Source organism: Cynocephalus volans, chromosome 11 (genome assembly GCF_027409185.1).
Source record: "Cynocephalus volans isolate mCynVol1 chromosome 11, mCynVol1.pri, whole genome shotgun sequence".
Lineage (NCBI taxonomy): Eukaryota > Metazoa > Chordata > Mammalia > Dermoptera > Cynocephalidae > Cynocephalus > Cynocephalus volans.
In genome coordinates, this window is record NC_084470.1 from 6175150 (window position 1) to 6195704 (window position 20555).

The following is a 20555-nucleotide window of genomic DNA, read 5'->3' on the forward strand; positions in this document are numbered from 1 at the left end:
CCGTCTTTGAAGCTGTCTGTCTGACTTGACTTTAGCCTTCGCCTCATCTGTTAGTAAGAGAACTCAACACGCTTACACATTTTGTTGTAAGTTGTATGTACACCTAACTTATGTTGTTATCTTAGTTTTGTTTTTTATCCTCACCTCCACTTTGTTTTCTTTTCCATATTTTTACATATGTATGTATAGTTTACAGTATATAACAGAATGTGTACAGTGTATCTATTTTATGGTATATATAGTATATACACTTTATCTCTCAAGAGATGTTTTTACTTATAAGAGGGATTTTTATACATACACTAGTTTCAAATTCTATATTTAGGTGTTAATGCTAACCTGTGATTTATTTATACCATAATTTTCTTATTCTTTTTTATTAGTTTCTCAACTAACTGGAAATGCTTTTGATAAATGTTCTAGGAAGATTACATGAGGATTACTCCAGAATTATTTCATATGCAGTGGTATATCTGTTGTCTTCTTTTGGCTTTATTGCTACATATTATTTAATATTGTGAAGTTGAAATCTGAAGCAGGATTTTTTTTCCTTTTGTATATATTAGGTGAAATTTTTCCTATTGTGAAGTAGAATTTTGTTCCTATTTATGTGTGGGGTCTGTGTGTATTTGTGTGTGTGTGTGTGTGTGTGTGTGTGTGTGTGTGTGTGTGTGTGTGTGTCTGGATGCTTTGCTAAATTCTTTAACTCTGAAAATCAAAATTTTACTGTGATAGGCTGATGTCTTCTTTTTTTTTTTTTTTATCAAATCATTGAATGGAAATACAGATGACCAATACAATAAAAATGATACTCAGTCTCAGAAGTAGTTAGGGGAACTCAGGTTAAAACTGTAACAAGACACTTTATTTAGATTGTTAACCCTTTTAGAAACTTTTTGATTGAAGTATGATACGTGTACAGGTACACGTATGTATACAGAGAGGTGCACGTATCATCATCGTACAGCTTGAGGAGTTTCCACAGACTGAACACCCCTAGAACCAGCGGCCAGGACCCTGGAACCTGCCCCCTGCCCCGGGCTCCTGTCCAGCTGCCCCCACCCCCACAGCAATTGTTGTCCCAACTTCTGAAAGCCTAGATTAATTTTGAGTTTGGCAAACAATTTAAAGTTTGGTGATGTGCAAGCCATGGCAAGATTTGGGGACAAGTACTCTCCTTCGCAGCCGAGGGAGTGTACATTTATGCAGACGACCAGAGGGCTGCAAGGCCATGCCTGCATTCTGAATTTCTCCTCTTGTGTGCATTGTTCATGTCTTACTCTCCTTGTCCTCTTGAGCACAGGCTTGAGTGCCCGCCTCTCACCTAGTCATGGTTCAGCCAACTGGCATTTGCTGCTGCACTTCCTCGAGAGGCAAGGATGGGTGACTGTTGCTGCTCTGACCGTGGTGCTTCTCAAACTCGCCCATTCCATGCCACTGCCAAGTGGACATAGGTTCAAAATGCCTCTTTCAGTGTCACCCTGTCCTTCCAGTCATCCTCAGTTCCCTTTATCATTTCCCTGATGAAAACTGAAATTTCTGCCAACTGCAAATACAATGAAAGCTCCCCACAAATGCAATAAATGGAAATGACATCGGTGAAGTGTCTACTACAGCACTGAGCACACAGTGTGCAACTGAAAATGTCAGTTGTTTTACTTTTCTTTTTTATTCAAAAAGCCTCACCCTGAAAACATCGTATACATCATGAAAACCCTCCCTGGAGCACGTGCACAGTGGACAAAGAGGCCTTTTCTCTTTCAGAGAAACGCTAATTGGTGGGCCACATTTTTTAAATAATATTTTTGCATATTCTTTTGACAGTGATAAGTACAATCTGTAAGCTTGTAAAGTTTCCTACAGACTAATTATATTAAGCTGTTTTCCAATTAGGAAACTGCTCGTGGTGTTTTATATCCTGAGAGAAGAAAAGTGAAGTCAACCCGTAGTGCTGTGAGCCAGCCCGTGAGGCTGCAGACGCGGCGCAGTGGTCAACACGCACAGGGGCCGAGCTGCCGCCGTGAGCACAGACCGCACAGGCTGCCAGCGCGGGGCCTGTGGCTACACCCAGTGTGTGAGTCGGCGCCTTTCAGCTGCCTTCTCCCCATTTTCATATTCCTCTGACTGGCTTTCTGCAGCTCACTGTGACTTCATTTGTTTGACTTAACCAGAATTTTGTGACAGTGTTCCAGAAAATATTTACTCTGATAGGGGCCTAATTTTCTTGGATCTAGAGAAGTAGGCAGGAAGACTGAAAGATTGACACATGCCTTCAAAAATGAGCTGAGATTTAGAGAGCAGTTGTGGATTCCATGAAGATCAATAGTAGCTGCGACAGACACTAAAATAAAATGCTGTCCTGCACTCAGAGAAGGCTCTTTTCTTCCTACACTTTAAGTAAACATGTGAAACATCCGTGCCAGGAGAAGTACTTGATGTGTCTTTTATTTTCTGGTTCAAATAGATTTGTACTCAACTCTTCATCTGCCTCTTGCTGCAATATCCCTCATGACCAGTGGCACAGTGCCTTTAATTAACTTATTTGTTTATATATTAAGAAAAGCTTGGAAAACAATCTGCAAATAAAATAAAGGATTCAATCCCCAAAAGGCATATTTAGCTTTTGGAGATTGAGTTCTTTATCCTGGTCTCATCAGCACCTCTCCCATAGAGACAGCAGTCGTTGTGGAAAGAATGCAGAGCTTTTGTGACAAAGATAGTGACAGTCCCCTAGTCTTAGTTTCCCCAACCTTTCTGTCTCTTTCCCCATCATCACTCATACTAATTGAGTGCTTTCTTGGCCCTTCATCTGAACCTCCCAAACAATTTGTGTAACTTGACAGACAGTAGTAGGACTTTATCACTGTTTAGAATTCGAGGGAAATTGGGAGGCCAATGTGTAAACAACTACTTTTTTTTTTCTGGCTTCTCTTGGTGTTTCCCTGTCTTTGCTGTCTCCTGACCGGGCCTTGCCCTGCAGCCCTGCTCTACGGTGCCTGCTTCTCCATCGCCTCCCTGGGCAGCTCAGGACCCTGCTCACTTTCTATCCTGATTTAGCACATGTATAGTGCGTACACACTTGTGATCTCCCACCTTCTACTCCCAGCTGCTTCTGGGACATCGCCATTAAAATGTTCCCATTCCCTCATTTTAACATAAACACATCCAGAACTGCTTATCTCCTCCTGCCTCCTAAAACCAGCTTCTCTTTCCCATTTCCAGCATTATTCTGGTTAAATTTTCCAAAAGACCAGTGACCTGACCCTGGAGTCAGAAGGGAACTGAGTGTTTTCTTTTTCATTGCCTAGAACAGGAGATTAAGAGTCTCTTGAAGGTGAGAATAACTTCTTATGGTTTGTACCCCCTGCAGTGCCTCATAAAGTACCCCGTGAATATTAAGAGTTTGACTGATTGAATAAAATGCTTTGCTAAATGAGGCAAAATACTATGCTCCCTAAATGCACTCATCCATTAGCTAAAAATGTATAAGAGAACATGAATATACCAGGGCTACCACCCAACAATCCATGTGTCTGGCTTACTAATGGGGTGTGTGGCAGAGCTTCTGGTTTCTAACTGTTTACTTTGGTCCTGTTTAACCAAACTTGTGGGGTGGACAGAAATGGAAATGAATTATACTTTACTAACCTAATTTTAACTGGCCCTTTGGGAGTAAAAACTAACAGATTAAACCTAACACTATCCTCAATCATGGCATGATCATAACAGTACCTGAAGCAATCAAGAGCAAAACAAAATAAAACGAAGCTAAACAAAACCCAAGAACCTTCATTCCAAAAACATTCAGACTTCCTTATAAATGTAATGATCCATGTGCATAATTTGTGCAATGCACCATTAATGGGACTGTGTATAGCCTGAATTCTTCAAAGGCATTTTTTTCTGAGGAGGAATATGTCTTCAGAGACTCTACCCCACAGTGGTACATGAACTCTTTGATGCAAGAAAACATCAGCAGAGGCATACCGAGGGGTGCAGGGGAATTAGCACCCCTCCTTTAAGATTTACCCTGGGGTCCTAGATAATTAGTGAACCACGCACATCTTTTCCAGCTTTACAAGCTGACTACATTGCCGTGTAAGATTAGACGTAGGCCGGCAGGATTAAGGGCTTTGCTATTAGGTGACAATGCCATGAATATCTCTGATGCCTCTGTCAGAAAGACGCCACCCTCCTTCATGCGAAGTCCCCAATGGAAATGACAAAATGTGAACTGCTCAGGAAAATGACCACCTTCTCAGACGACTGTGTGTAACCTGTCTGTGATACTCCTTAATGTCTTCCTGCTTATTGCATTTAGTTTTCTAAGCCTGGAATGAACAATTAAATGTGTTTTATTGGCTATCATCCGATATTTTTTCATTAAAACAAGTTCCATCTCTAACAAAAATAAAAATTATAAACATAGCTTCTTTATGAAAGCAGCATGGTCTTAAGGCTATTTTTACCCTACAATTCTTCTGTGTAGATCCATGTCATCCATTAATTTAATTAACCATTAGTTGCCACTATTGTTATCATTCAGCAATTATCACGAGCACCTACAGTACAGGGAACAATACGGTGCTAAGGGAGCAAAAAGATGAACAAGAGCTACATAAGGAGCTTAGACTCTAATAGCAGCACTGAACATGTAGCTCACCAGACAAAATAAAAGCAGGGTGTTAGGAATGTCGCCCTCCCACCACGCATTTACAAGCATTCAACTCCATTTATCCTAGCCACAGCCACTGTGCACACAAGGGGAGTTTTCCACCTACCCACACTACCTGGAACCTGAGTCTGGACAGCATTCCTCTGGACCGCATTCCCAGTCCTACCAAGCACTGTTCCAAGTCTCTGCCTCCACGGCATGAGCCCTCATCTCTCCGTCTTCCCGCCCTTCACTCACAGATGGATTTGGAAGCAGGCCTCTTCTGAAGAAGCACCTCTACTGCTGCACGGCTCACCTGCCTTGCCATTGTGGAGTGGCTGCAACAATTCCCTGCACTCTCTCCCTGGAACATGCCACTCCACAACAGCCAGGGCTCCTCCTGCTGCCTTTGGCATCCCTGGCCACAATGTGACACCCTGTGATATGTCCACATATAGCAAAACACAAGTGCAGACAGGCAAAGGATCCAGGGGAGACCATCCGAATTGAAGACTAGGCTGGTTTTCCTCCTGACTGCCTACCCCCTCTTTCTGAAATCAGGAAAACTACTACTAGGGAAAATATAACTCCACAGAAGGCACAAAAGGTGTCAGTTTTGTGGCATTCTACCTTCAACTAACTGTCAGCATCATGGGATTCCACTCTCTGTCCCCTAGCTTCCTCCAGGGCCCCCCACAACAGCACACGCCATCCTCAGTTCTGCTGCCAGCAGCAACTGAAATAATATGAGATGGAAAACTAAATGCACCATCCTGCCACCTTAAGACTAAAGAATGGACTCAAATCTTAGGGGGCAGGGTTAGGAGAGAGGCTGGAGGTGGCACCTGCTCTACCCAGGACCTTCATTGAGGACTTAGCAAATTATTCAGGACTTGCTTTCCCCATGCTACACCTTTCCCAGATCTGCCAGGTTTGATTCTCCTACCCTTAGCAGTTTCAACTCCTTGATTCTAAACTCCTGGCTGCTTGCTCCATGTATGATCTGGATTTTTACAATTTTCTTGCTCTTTCTGTCTCTCCAGATTTGAAATCACCTTTTCTATTGTTTCTGGGTTTTTCAGCATTAAGTCTTTTAACTCATGATGTCTCAGGTTGGGGGGCGGGGGAGGGTGCCCCAGCCTTGATTCCTGCTTCCAGAGCTTCTTGCCCCTCTTCCCCTTGGGGTCAGGAGATCTAGACAGGCAAGAGCTTGCCAATTGAAGATTTAGGAACGGGATTGTTGAATAAAGGCAATACTAGGCCAAGATGAATTAAGATGTTTTAGTTTTTGCAACAGTGACAACTCCAAGAAATCTGAGAAATTTACAGCAACAACAACAGTATTTCTTGCTTAAATTACATGAGGGCTGTAGATGTGCCTGGCACCCAGTCTGAAGGAGAAGGCTCTGTTTGAGACCTGTTATTCTCATGTCAGAGGACAAGGGTGCAAGAGAGCCTGGGCCAACCAACATGCTCTAAAGCTTCTGGTGAAGTAAAGCTGAACTCAAGGACATTTACAACACACTGGCTAAAGCATAGTTGGGCCAAGTACAGACCAATGAGGTGATCATGTGGACTCCTTCCCTAAGATGTGTGCAGACCACAACATAGGGCGGGCATGTGTAATCCTATTGCAGAGAAAGAGCAAATGTTTGGAGACAGTATTATAGGAAACACAGGTTAGGGGAGGGGAGGAGGGAGACAGAGCCCCAGTTACTAGAATGGGGTACAAGGCAGGGTTTTGTCCACAGAGAATGGGGCAGTAACTCAATTACTGATTTTCAGTATATAATTTTTTTTTTTTTATTACAAAGCAATAGACACCTAAGTCGAATTAGCTTAAGTGAAAAAGGGAACTAATGGGTTCACACACGCAAGAGTTTAAATGGAGTTCAGGCATGCCAGACCTGTGTCCACGTGTTGTCCCAGGAATTGCTGTGTTTCAGGCAGCCTCTTCCCTACAGTTTCAAAATGGCTCTGTAAGCTCCAGACTTTCACTTCACACACTAATCAACCCCAACAGAAAGAATAATGCCCGTGTACCAACCAGCTCTGGAACAGTCCTGAGGCTGACACTCACTGGTTCTGATCCTCTGGCTTTGTTCACATGCCCAAAACTAGTCCATGTGTCAATTGGGATCCACTTTCTCAGGCCGGGGCCATGTATTGGTGCAGGATGTGGGAGCAAAGTCCGCATGGCAGATGCAGAGGCTAGGTGGGCAGGGGTTCTCCTGTGGGAATCTGAGGTGCTGCTGCCAGCTGGGAGTGCCACAGGTGCCATGAGGCATTGGGAGGACTGCTGGCTAAGTTACTTGATTCCTGCTGGGCAAGGGAAAACAAGCAAAGGCTCCTCAACAGGGGAAGCTGCAGCAGGATTTTTACAGGACTGAGGTTAAGAAGGTCAGGTGGGACTCCAGTGATGGGGTGGGAGTGGTGGAGGGTGGGATTCTGGAAGTGAGGAATGAGCAGGGTAGGTAGAAGGCACTTTCAGTAGGTTGAGAGACATGAAGTGGGGCTTTCCCAGTAAATTGTTTAATAGAACATCTCAGTCCTCCCGAGACCAATTTTCCCAGAGTGGTTGTAACCACTTGACAGAGTTTGGATGTGTTGTCCCCTCCAAAACTCATGTGGAAATTTGATCTCCAATGTGGCAGTGTTGGAAACTGATTGAATCATGGGGGTGGATCTCTCATGAATGGATTAATGCTCTCCCTGGGGGAGGAGGGGTAGTGAGTGAGATCTCACTCTATTAGTTCCCACAAGAGCTGTTTGTTTACAGGACCCTGGCATCTCCCCTCTCTCTTGCTTCCTCTCTCTGGTTTCCTCTCACCATGTGATCTGCTTGTACCCACCAGCTGCCTGCCACTTTTCCGCCATGAGTAGAAGTAGACTGAGGCCCATGCCAGATGCAGCTGTCCCAGAATCATAAGCCAAATACACCTCTCCTTATAAATTACCCAGTCTCAGGTAATTCTGTTATAGCAACACAAAATGGACTAAAATACCACTAGTTTGGTCCTTGCTGGCTGCAGTTTACAGTCTTGGTATTTGTTTCTTAGTGGGGGACAGACGCCTGGCTGATAGAAAGGATGGATGTCCACTACCCTGGATCACAGGCCCAGCCTGAGGCCAGCTGTCAGGCTGACTTAGGTCACTTGCTGGACTCGTCCAAGGATACTCATATCTCTCTTACATGGGGACAGGGTTAAGTCAAGAACAAGGTGAGCGTCCAGTTTTCAAGCTGTAGTTATTGGAGGAGTTGACAGGAGTAACTGACAGGTCATTTCTCAGAGTTGCTCCACTGGTCACTGGAATTTCCTCACAAGCTTCCAATTTCTCTTTTTATTCCTGAAAGCTAAACACAGGCATAGACAGGATTGCATTCTCGGGGGACCAGGAGGAAGGTTTAGAATGTTAGAGAACAACACAGAGAGTGGACGGTGGTAGACAGCAGAGGCAAGAAGAGAATGTGTTATGGAGGGAGTGCAAATCTCCCCGTCAAAATGACCTTGGCCACTGTATTAAGAAGGGTAAGCAAAGGCTAATATTTTTTATTTTTATTTTTTATTTTATTTTTTTATTGAATCATAATTGATTATACATATTTTTGGGATTCAATGTTGATATATGTTGATCAAATCAATATTCCTAGTATGTATATTGTTACAAATTGTACTTATTCTTTATGCCCCTTGTCCAATCTCTCCCCATCCCCCTCTCCCTCCCGCCTCCCACCACTGATAACCCTAGATTTCTTCTCTCCCTCTGAAAGAGTAATGGTTACTCTGTCAATTTGTTGCCTAGATGATCTGTCCAATGCTAAAAGGTGTGTTCAGGTTCCCCAATATTATCATAGAGCAGATGCTTCTTCTGTCACTCTGGAATGGGCTTTGTGGAGAGAAACATACTATTCTTTTCTTTAGTCTCTACTGTTGACTTTCCTTGTGTAAATGCACTCCAGTGGCTGGCGGACCATCTGCATGGTGTTTGTGGTGTCTAGCCACTTTCATGGCAGCTGTGGTTACTGTGGTGGCTGTGGTGGGCCACCCACATGGAGATGATGTTTTTGGCACGCTCCTTGGCACTGGTGGTGTGCTTGGTTGTGGGTGGGGGGGTCAAAGTCTAATATTTGAATGATAAGAGAATGAAATACCACATCCACTTGCTTCCAAAGAGCACCAAATAATAACTGCTTCCTCTTTCACTCATGTTGATGATTTCTTTTCCTTAAGCAGACTCACAAATGGATTTGGGGAAGCCAGAAAAGTTTCTATTAATTACTATGAACTCAGAAAAATTGTCAGTTTCGATATTCAGTATTGTATCTCTTTATAATTTTTTTGTCTGATGAAAAAAATCATTTTTTTCTTCTCTAACTGCCATAGAATCTTAACAAAGGGTGCTAAGAAATAGGACTCAGGCTGCCCCTGTGAGGTGGAAAAGACTCTGGATGCTGACAGCCACATTCAGTGAGCAGCCTCCAAAAGGTGCCCTTTCTTGTCCGTGGGGTCTGGACCTCACTTCCAAACCCCTTTGCTTCTTACATTGTTCCTTTCCTTCCCATGCTTTTGGAAAACAGTGAACACTGTCAACTTAAGAAGCTAATGGCAGAGGTAATGAGATTCTTCTCTCCATCTTTCCCAGGTCCCTGTGGAGGGGGCCCTGTGGAGGACAATCACGTGCCTCAACTCTTGACAGCAGTGATTTGGTGAATTCCACCAGAAAGGCCAGTTCTTCTAAAAAGAGATGAATTTTTAAGACATGTTTTCCTGGTGTTTAATGATAGGTTATGTATGTTTGAGTAAATTAAGCTCATATTTTCAAAATTAAAAAAAAAGTAGCAAAACCCACTCCACGACTGTCCTCCTGCTCTGAGTGTAGGAGCTGTGGTGAAGGTCCTGCCTTTGCTGCGCTGCCAACAGCACATGGCCATGCCAGTGCTGGGTCTGCTGCGTGTTGCCACGTGCAGTGTGGCCCTGGTCATTCTCTAGCAATGGCACAGTAGGAAGCTCTGCTCCTCCTGGTGTGCTGTGCTCAGACGTCCTGCCCATTCCCTCCCGCATCCACACTGACCAAGAAATCCTGTTCTCTTTCCACCGTGGTCATTACCAAGACTGATGACTGCTTTTCAAAGCTGAAAGTTGAAAGGACATCAGTTGAAAGAACTGGCAAGATTACTAACCTTTTTCTTCAACTACAAATAGAGGTGCAGACATTGGAAAGCGAGGCACGTATTTGGTTTGGAGTGTTGTTAGGATGGGCTTTTTGTCCTGGGCCTTCAACAGGTGCCCACTGCACATCCCACCTTCTGACTGTGCATGTGTCTTCTGCACTTTTGAGAATGCGCTGGAGCCCCCTTGCCCAGACTCTGATGAACAAGGGAAATATGAAAGGATTGGGGGGGGAAATAATAAAACTACTATGTGCCAGGCATGAGGGCTACCCACCCCAATTCCTTTTTGGTGGAGAGCTCCCCCTCCATTCTTTGTCTCCCTGATCAGTCTCCTTTCCTCCCCTTCATCCAACACTGCTGACAGGGCAGTAAAGCTGCTCTTCCACCGCAACCAAGGCAGAACAGCCAATTACTCCAAAGCAGTTTTAGCCAGATCGGGGAGTTTGCGCACTAGCCACCACTCTGCTGGAAATTTCACCTCCTGACACACAAGGCCACCCCGCTTCATTGTAATGCTTAAGTCCCCACCCCCAAGAGAACACGGGTCGCACGTAACAGAGGACATGGCACTGCATGTGAACACTTATCCCCACTTGATCACGCATAGAAATAACCCAGCCCTTGTTGAATACATATAAGTTCCTGTAGCTAGATCCTGAAAAGTTGCAACTCCTGCCTGTTTGGAGAGATTGGTGTAGGCTGTGAGACCGGCCTTGCTCCCGGATTATACAACCCAAGTAAAACCCATATTAGAGGCTCATACTGCTGCCTTTGTACCTCCTTCAGCATATGCAATAGAGGAGGACCCTGCGGTGTTCACCCATGACAACAGGTACATTTCATATATTATAAGTTCTTCTTATAGTAGGTCCACTTATTATGTTGATAAAACTACTTTGATTAGTTGTGGGTGGGATCAGAGAAAGGTCTGCGGGGACAGGTTGGAAGATCTTGAAGTCGAGAGGTGTTGGAGGCCCACAGGGGACTGGGCTGCCTCTCTTCCCATTCCAGGCGATCACAAGAGTCACAGGAAAGCATGGCCTGTTGCTCTCAGCCCCTCCTTCTGCCTTCCTCTGACTCAACCCAAGCCTCACTATTGGGGAAGCCAACCAACTTCCAAAGAACTCATTGTCAGAACGTGGGCAAGTGCTTTGTTTTAAACCTGGGTCTCCTCCTCTCTCAAATGAGCAGTTTCTCCTATGTGATCTCTAAAGTCTCTTCTAGTTCTAAAATTTGATTATTCATTTTATCTAAGGACTTGCCCTCTGAAATAATTCATAAAGTTATTATTTTTAAAACCCCATGAGAAATGAGGGACAATTATTATCAACCCCATCCCCTTAAGAATGATTAAAGAAAGGAGAAATTAATTTTGTACTTTAGACACAATACCATAACATTAATGAAATAACCAGAAATAGAATACAAATCCACAGATGACCTGACTTCCGAAATCAGTTCAACATCCGGCTGTAGCAAAGTGCATGCTATAACAGTGAGAACAGACTATGGAGTCAGGCAAACAGAAATCTGAATTCCAGATCCACCTCCACATGATCCAGTTTACTTTCCTTCTTGTTTGGGTAGTGGGGAAATCAGAGTTGTGTAGGATGGAGATGATGAAGTTGTAACTACAGTGACACTTGATGTGAAGCAGGCCCTCAACAACTCTCTGTTTCAACCAAAACCAGCCTCTATTTTTTTTCTGTTTATTTCCATTTCATTAGCCTTTCTAAGGTCTTCCCTGTAAAACTTTTGAACAATTGTGTGGTAATAGCCCCCACCCGTTATTATTTCTGATTATGTACCTGACACCATGCTAAGTCCTTTACCTGCATTTCCTCTTTTAATATTTACAAAAACTCCATGAAATAGACACTGTTCTTACTGCCCTCATTTTCTAAATAAGGAAACTGTGTTTTGAGATGCGTAGTTTCCCAAGATCACACTAGTAGGCCCCAGATTTGAACAAAGCCCAGTGAGTACCAAAGTCCATGCAATAAGCCACCACTCTATAATTTCTTCTTTCCTGTCTTGAGAGACATAGAATAAGAGACTATCATTCTTTTTCCTATGTAAAAAATATCATATTAATACTCATCTACTGCAGTGCCAGTTCATGTACCCTAAGACCATGAAAGTAGAGTTTAAACAAGTTTTCCTGGATGACAAATGTGCAGATAATCCTCTGGTTCTTGACTTTTAGGAAATATTTCCAGAGGCTGCTCACATGCATTCCAAGGATTATTTATCACTATTTTACCCCCCGGGATCACATCTACTAAAAGAAATGCACATTAAAGAAAGAGAGAGAGAGAGAGAGAGAGCGCAAGAGAGAGAGATCGATCACGATATAGTTATTATGCAAGGTGTAGACTCTTTGAAAATTGGGTGCATGCTGAGTTTAGTAAACAGATATGTACTTTCCATTATTACGAGTACTAAATTCTTACATTCTGCGATGAAGATGTGTGACATATAAGTTGAAAGACCACTTTCTGAGATGTGCATTATTACTTGGGGACTTTTGAGAAAGTTTTGCTCTTTACCAGAAAAATTTAAACATTTTGACTTTGCCTAAGACTTCTCTGCATTAAATTAGTGGACTTTCTTTAAGTATAATCTTTGCTTTTTTTTTTTTCCTACAGGGGTATATGTAAACTTTGTTTAATTAGAGGAGAAGGTATAACATAAAAGTGAGAATATCTCCATATAGCATAATTGCATGTACTTCAAACAGATACCTGTTCCAAACCCAGCCTCACCACCTACCGAGTGGCCATGAAGTTCCATATATAAAGTTAGCACAATTATTCTTAGAGTTGTTGAGAGAACTAAATGGGCTTCAGGCTTAAACACATATTATTACCGCCTCTTTCTCCCACAACCCCCCATCAAAATGGCAGCATTAGAATAGTAAAAGCATATAAACCCTTAAGTGGAAAGAGAGTGGAAAAGAATAGGGCAGCAGATGATGGGTGTCAACGTGTTTTGGAAGATAAGTGGAAGAAAAAGTGGCAACTGACCTAGCAGAGAAAGCAAATTTTTCTGTATTTAACGAAGGGATGACTAACAAGAAGCAAGCAGACTGCATCACAGAACCCTAGAAAGGCTTAGGAGCAAGAGGTGTGGTGGGGAGTGGACCAAGTAACTGCAAGATTTGTCAAGAGCCTTTACAGGAAATACCTAGATCCGTAAATCTCTGTCCACCCCCACACAGCCAAGTGTCTACCACTTTCCCACCTCAGCATGAGAAAGGACATGTGTTTTCTGAAGGAATTGAGCACAGACAGGGCAGAACTCAGAGGCAACAGGTGCAGCAGGAGGTAAGTGTGAGGGGACATCTGAAGGAGGAGGATGAAGTGGAAGTCTACTTGCTGAATGGTAACGTCACTCTGGTCGATATGAAGATAGGTGGAATGGAAGAAAACACCTGCAAATCACATATCTAATACAAAATTAATAACTAGAATATATAAAAAACTACTAAAACTCAACAACATAAAACCAAACAACTCAGTTCAAAAATGAGCAAAGGACTTGAATAGACATATCTCCAAAGAAGATATACAAATGGCCAATAAGTAAATGAAAACCACAGTGAGATACCACTTCACACTCATTAGGATGGTTGTTATTTAAAAAAAAAAAAAACCCACAAAAAACACGACAGAAAATGTGCTGGTGAAGATGTGGAGAGAGAGGAGCCCTTAGGCATTGCTGGTGGGAATGTAAAATGGTGCAGCTACTGTGAAAAACAATATGAGAATTTCTCAAAAAAATTAACATAAAATTACCATAGGATTCCACTTCTGGGTATACACCACAAGAATTGAAAGGAGAAATTTGAGCAAGTATTTGTACACCCATGTTCATAGGAGAAGAAGCACCCATCCATCCATCCAGGGATGAATGGAAAAACACAATGTGCTGTATGCATACAATGGAATATTATTTAAACTTAAAAAGCAAGGACAATCTGACACATGGATGAATCTTGAAGACATTACGCTAAGTGAAATAAGCTAGATACAGAAGGACAAATATTGTATGATTCCACTTACATAAGGTACTTAGAACAGTCAAATTCAGAGACAGAAAGTGGAGTAGTGGCTCCCAGGGACAAGAGGGGAGGAGGAGTGGTGGGAAGGGGGATGGGAAGTTAGTGTTTAATGGTACAGAGTTTCAGTTTCAGATGATGGAAGAGGTATGGAAATGGACAGTGGTGATGGTTACACAATAACGTGAACGTACTTAATGCCACTGTACAGTTAAAAATGGTTAAAGCAGTCAATTTTTTGTTATGTAGATTTCACCACAATAAAATCAATCTGCTTTGAGTTATCAGAGAGTTGACCCGGAGGTGAAGATTACTGAGGCAAATCTTAGAGAAGGCAACAACAAAAAAATATATAAGCAAAACAAAATACAAAACAGAACAAAAATAGAGAAACCCAGCCTCTGAGACCTCTTTCTGCTCAGGGACCACAGCCAATCCCGAAGAGGCAGCTGAGAATCTCACTGGCATTCTCCTCGGCCTGTGGGGTTCTGGAGAGGAAAGTACGGGCTCGAGAGCCCTACGGGCACGGGCCACGGTACCTCCACCCACTGCTTGTGGGGTTCTGGAGAGGAAAGTACGGGCTCGAGAGCCCTACGGGCACGGGCCACGGTACCTCCACCCACTGCTTGTGGGGTTCTGGAGAGGAAAGTAAGGGCGCGAGAGCCCTACGGGCACGGGCCACGGTACCTCCACCCACTGCTTGTGGGGTTCTGGAGAGGAAAGTAAGGGCGCGAGAGCCCTAAGGGCACGGGCCACGGTACCTCCGTGAGCTCCTGGAGGACGGTGCCCCCGGCTGAGAGACCTGGCAGGAACACTCCGACGGCGTCCCAGCCTCGCATCATCTGCGTGGCCCTGGACCGTCAATCTCTGAAGACACTCCAGCCGAGTCTGGATTTGTAGGACCCCCCAGGACGTGGCAGGAGCAAACGGAAATCGTCTCTAGTGGAACATGGCACAACTCCGGGCCTCCAGTTACCTGTAGAAACTGTCACCGAGCAGCACCCGCTGCCGACGCGCACGGAAAGCCACTCCGCGACACCCGCCTCTGTGGGGAAAGCTCTGTCACGGGCGGCCAGCAAGGAGACAGGCGGCAGCTCAGACCTGTCCCCGATCCGGGCTGAGCTAACCTTGTACGGGGCAGGGGACAGGCTGGTGTGCCGAAGCGCTGGCGGGGTGGTTTCCGCGGGGTCGGCTTTAAGCCCGGAAGCTTATGGCGAGGTTCTGACGGTGGGTTTCAGCACCGGAACTGCCTGGAGAACGGACCCAGCTTCTGAAAGGGCTCCGATGTTTCCGGTTCCCGTCAGGTCCTGGCCTTCTTGGTTCCGGAGGGAGGCATGTTGGTTCCGGGTGTTACCTGGGGGTCAAAGCTGCTTCGACTGTGCATCCCCCGGTTGCAGAACTTCAAATTTTTGTCTCTGCTCCATCTGCAAGAGAGACCCGGTTTGAGGTGTTCACGTGGTTACAAAATTTTCAAATACTATGCCTGGAACCCAATAAAAAATAAATCAGAATAGGGGTCAATACTACCTGGAGAACCAGCAGAAACAACAGACGGTAGTAGACAAGTGACACAACTCCAGCCATTGGAATTATAGGACACAGACTTTAAAATAGCTCTTCTCATTATAGTCCAGAAACTAAAACACAGGATTTAATATTTCTGCATAGAAAAGAATTTAAAAAAAAAATTGTGTTGAAAAAGAACAAAATATAAATTACAGAAATAAAAATATATAACTAAAATTAAGAACTCACTGATTAGGGTTTATGACAGATTAGACAAATTTAGAAGAAAAATATTTAAAAGAAAGCATGAAATAAAAGGATGGAAAAGGCAGGAGAGAATTAGATACATAGGGGATACAGTTAAAAATTCTAACGTACGTAATGGCTAACATACACAATGGCTTTGAACTTCCCAAGACTAATAAACATCAATTCACAGATTCAAAAATTCCAGAGAAAACCCACGCCAGAAAAATAGAAAAAAAAAAAAAACCCACACCTGAAGACATCGGAGCATAACTGGGGGCCAGGGTGTAGAGGGGGAATAAAGAAACAAAGGCCAAAAGAAAATTATAGAAGGAGACAGAAAGATTATTTTCAGAAGAAAAACAAAGCCAAAGCCAATGGGATAATATGTATACGTATATTCAATGCTCTGAATCCCATTTCCCAGCAAAAGTTCCTTAAAAAATGAAGGTGAATTAAATATATTATCTGACAAACAAAAGCTGAAATAATTCACCACTAGCAGACCTGATCTCCAGGGAAAACTAAAGGATATTCTTCAGGCAGAAACAAAACAAAACAAAACAAAACAAAAAACGTAGCCCAGATAGAAAGTTTGAGAAACAGAAAAGAGTTAAAATGATAAACATATGGATTAATCAAAATAAATCTTGACTGTATATTGTTATTTTCATACGGTTTATCTTAAAGTTGCCTGGCAGGAGGAAGTTCAACTGAATTTAAGTGCGTTAATGTCCTAGCATTGCTCGGGAAGAAGGCGGAAGTGCAAAGTAACGTGAAACTCTGATGAGTCCAGATGCCTGCTGAGACCTCAGGAACAGCAGCTAATACAATGGCAAGAGTGCATATATTCCAAACTGCCAAAAAGTGGACTATCTATTTTAAATCTCCCCCAAGAGCACATTATGAAATGAGAGACAAAAGACTATAGAATGAGAAAAATAAAAATTGTATAGTAAGGTTAGGAATTTATATTCAAATATACAAGTACTGTGTTCAATAGAAAATAATTATAACTCAAAATAAAAGGCAAAACTGGTGCTGGCTTGTTAGCTCAGTTGGTTAGAGCACAGTGTTGATGATACCAAGGTCAAGGGTTCAGATCCCCTTACCAGCCAACTGCCCCCCCCCAAAAAAATTGAAAACAAAAAAAATCTTAAAAGACTGATAAAACTTTATATGCAATTTAAGAGAGATGTGTCTAAAACACAAGAAGATGGAGTGATGAAAAAAGGGTTAATAAATAAATAAAAGGGTTGAAAAGTACATCATGCAAACACAAGCCGAAAGGAAAGTGAAATAGTAATATTAATATCAAAGTAGATTTTAAGGCAACAAAAATTACCAGCTAGGAGAAGAGGCATATCAAAATGATAAAATACTTGATTCTCTCAGAAGATATAACCATTCTAAACATACACAAATCTAATAACCTAGTCTTATATAAAAGAAAAAGTTGGAAAATATAATGATAGAAAATTATTAGTAAATAATAAAACAAACAGGCAAAATATTAGTAAATATTTAGATCTGAATTACATAATCAGCAAATTAGACCCAAAGGACATGATACTTGGGTATAGAATACTGCATCCAACAACTGCAGAATGAGCATTACTTTTAAGAGTAAATGGAACACTTACCAATATGGATCATATATTGACTCATAAAGCAAGACTCCACAAATCACAAAAGATAAAAAGCATATAGTATCTTTCCTGACCATAAGACAATTAAGAGAGAAATAAGTTTTATAATATAGTTCATAAAAAATCATGTTTTGAAGTTAAGAAAATGTAAATTAAAGTAAGAAATTAAAATTAAAATCAAATTAAAATCAAATTGAAATGAAGAAAAGAATAATGAAAATTAGAAAATATTCTAAGCTAAATAATAAACTATTCCATATCAAAACTCGTGGGAGGTATCTAAAGCTGTATATAAAAGGAAATTTTTTAGCTTTCAGCACTAAAAAGTAGTAAGGATATGCTTCAATAAAGTACCCCAAAGTGGAAGAAAGTGAATAATAAAGACAAAAGCAAAAATTAATGACATAGAAAGTACATATACAAATAGAATCAATAAACCAAAAGTTTTCTTTCAACTTGATTTTTATTGAAGTATATCACACAGAAAATATCATACATCATTCAGTACACAGCTTAATGAATTTTCAGGAAGTGAGCATTCTTGTAAGCAACAACCAGGTCAGGAAATAGAGGACCACAGCACCCTGGTGCCCCACCATACCCCTCAGAAGAGAAGCTACTAGCCTGACCTTTAACTCCATAGATCGATTTATCCTGTTTTTAATTTTTATATTAATGGAAAGAAATGCATTTTAAAACATGAACAAAATTGATAGAACCATGGGGAAGCTTATCAAAGTAAAAAAAAAGAGAGCAAGTGCAAAAATAACCAATGTAAAGAATGAGAAAGGCAGCGTCATGACACATCCTGCAGAATAAAGGTAAGAGGAAGAGAATATCATTAAACTCTTAAATGTAATGGTAAATTCTTCTTTAAAAGTTACATCTTAATAAATGGACATGAGAAGAAATGGAAATCTGAATAATTCTGTAAGTATCCATGAAACTGAGTATGAAATTTAAAACTTTCCATAACAAATCACAAAGGTTTCAAAGAGAAATCTACCAAATATTGGTGGATAAAATAATTCTAATCATACATAAACTCTTTCAGAGAATAGGAAAAGAGGAAACAGTCTCCAATTCATTTTATAAGGTCTACATATCCTTGTTATTAAAACTTGACAAGGATATTATGAAAAAGGAAAATTATAAGCTAATGTCACTTACAATTCATCAGTGCGGAAATACTAAACACAATATTAGCAAACCAAATTCAGTGATATATGAAAATGGTAATACATCAAAACTCATTGTTCTTTCCAAGAATAAAAAATAGTTGAACATTAGAATATCAATCAAAGTAATTAGCAAGATAAAGAAGGAAAATCATGTAATTATCTCAATAAGTGAACATGGTGACTTGATTTATTGATCTCCATTTTTTACTGACCTAGAGTAATTATAATACACCCACATTCTTGCCATTGCCACATGTGGACTTGGTCTTGTGACTTACTTTGACCAATATGGTGTTAGTAGATGTGATACAAGAACAGACTTAAAATGTGCTTGAACTGTTGGATGTGCCCTCTTGCACCTGAGCCATTGTTGGATGCCCCCTGTTGGGAAAATGCAGGAAAATGGTTAGGGCCTCTCAGATGTTCAGAATCTTGCCGAGCATTTGCTGGGAATAGGTTGTGTGTGCATGGAGTTAGTGCACCTGCATGGCGCCGCCACCTTGGCTGCAGTTTAGAGCCTTGGGTGACCTCAGCACCTGTGGCCATGCGGCCATGCTTTCCAACTTGCAGCTTCCTAGGACCTGTTTGCCGGTTACCTAGCTTATAGACCTGCGTGAAGGGGTCTGCTGACCCAGCCCAGCGTGTGAGGGGTCTGGTGACTCAGCCTGGCATGTTTAGGGTTTGTGACCCAGTCTGGAATGGGCTTGAGGGGTCTGTGAGCTCCAGATCCAGCCCAAGCTTGACAATTGGCCCAGTCGGGGCAGGATTACTGGCAGGTAAAAGAGCCCAACAACTGGTGTGGTCATGTAGCTAGACAATTGGCGTCAGGAAGATGATTAAGAGTGCTACAATTGGCCCAGTCAGCAGGAGTATGGGCAGGTAAAAGAGCCCAACAACTGGCATAGTTGTGGAGCCAGACACCCCCAATTAGCCTGCTGCTCCCAGGAGAATGAGAAACATGAGGAGCAGAAGTAAACTGAACTCATGGCCAGTGCTACACTAGCCACACCCACATAGCCCAGTCTAGATCAGCTGTTCAATTGCTATAAGCCACTGAGTTTTATGGTGATTTGTTAAATAGCACTATTATGACAATGACAGATTGATATAACATATGAAAAGGATTTGGTAAAATTCAACATGTAGTCATGATAAAAACTCTTAGCACACTTAGAGGAGAACTTCCTTAGTCTGGTAAAGAATATCCATAAACACCTAGAAAATTACTTAATAATATGATTGAACATCTAGAAAATCTCAAACTCTCTATAGATAACTATTATAATCAATAATGAATTTAAGGGATTACTGCATACAGAGTCAATATACAAAAACTAATTTTATTTCCTCACAGTAGCAGCCCAGAATTAGCAACACCATGTGTGGCTATTGCTACTGTAGGGCTCTGGCTAATGTCGAATTCTGCCCATGTCGCCAATTGTCTAGCTCTCTTAATCCTGTTCATGATGCCAATTGTAGAGCTACTTGACCATGCTAGTTGTGGAGCTCTTTTACCTGCTAGTAATCCTGCCGACTGGGCTGATTGTTGAGCTAGGGCTGGTTCTGGAGCTCCCAGACACCTCAAGCCCATTCACAGACTGGTTCACAAACCCTTCATATGCCAGGCTGGGTCACCAGACCCCTTCATGCAGGTCAATTAGCTAGGTAACCAGCCAAAAGATCCCTGGAACCACAGGTTGGAAAGCATGGCTGCACCGGGCAGATGCTCAAGGCAGATGCCCATTGGCCTGTTTCACTGGGTACTGTTCAGGCTTTATTAAAGGAGGAAAACCCTGCCAGGCTGTGCTCAAAATTGCAGGGGCAGGCAGCTAGGAGGAGTACATACGCTCATATAGGTTAGTGTACATGAAAAATGCAGGCAGGGAAGGAGAGGGAGTGCTGGTGTGTGGGAGCAGGTTGACTATTGGTGCGGGTGTGGTGGGTAGGGGTGATGTAGTCAAGATGGGAGGTACCTCCAGGTGGGGGTGGAAGGGTCCTTTGCCTGGGAAACCACGAGGTAGAGTAAAAGACTGGTGGCCATTTTGTACTCAATATGGCACCAGTCATGTCCATGATGATGTCAGTT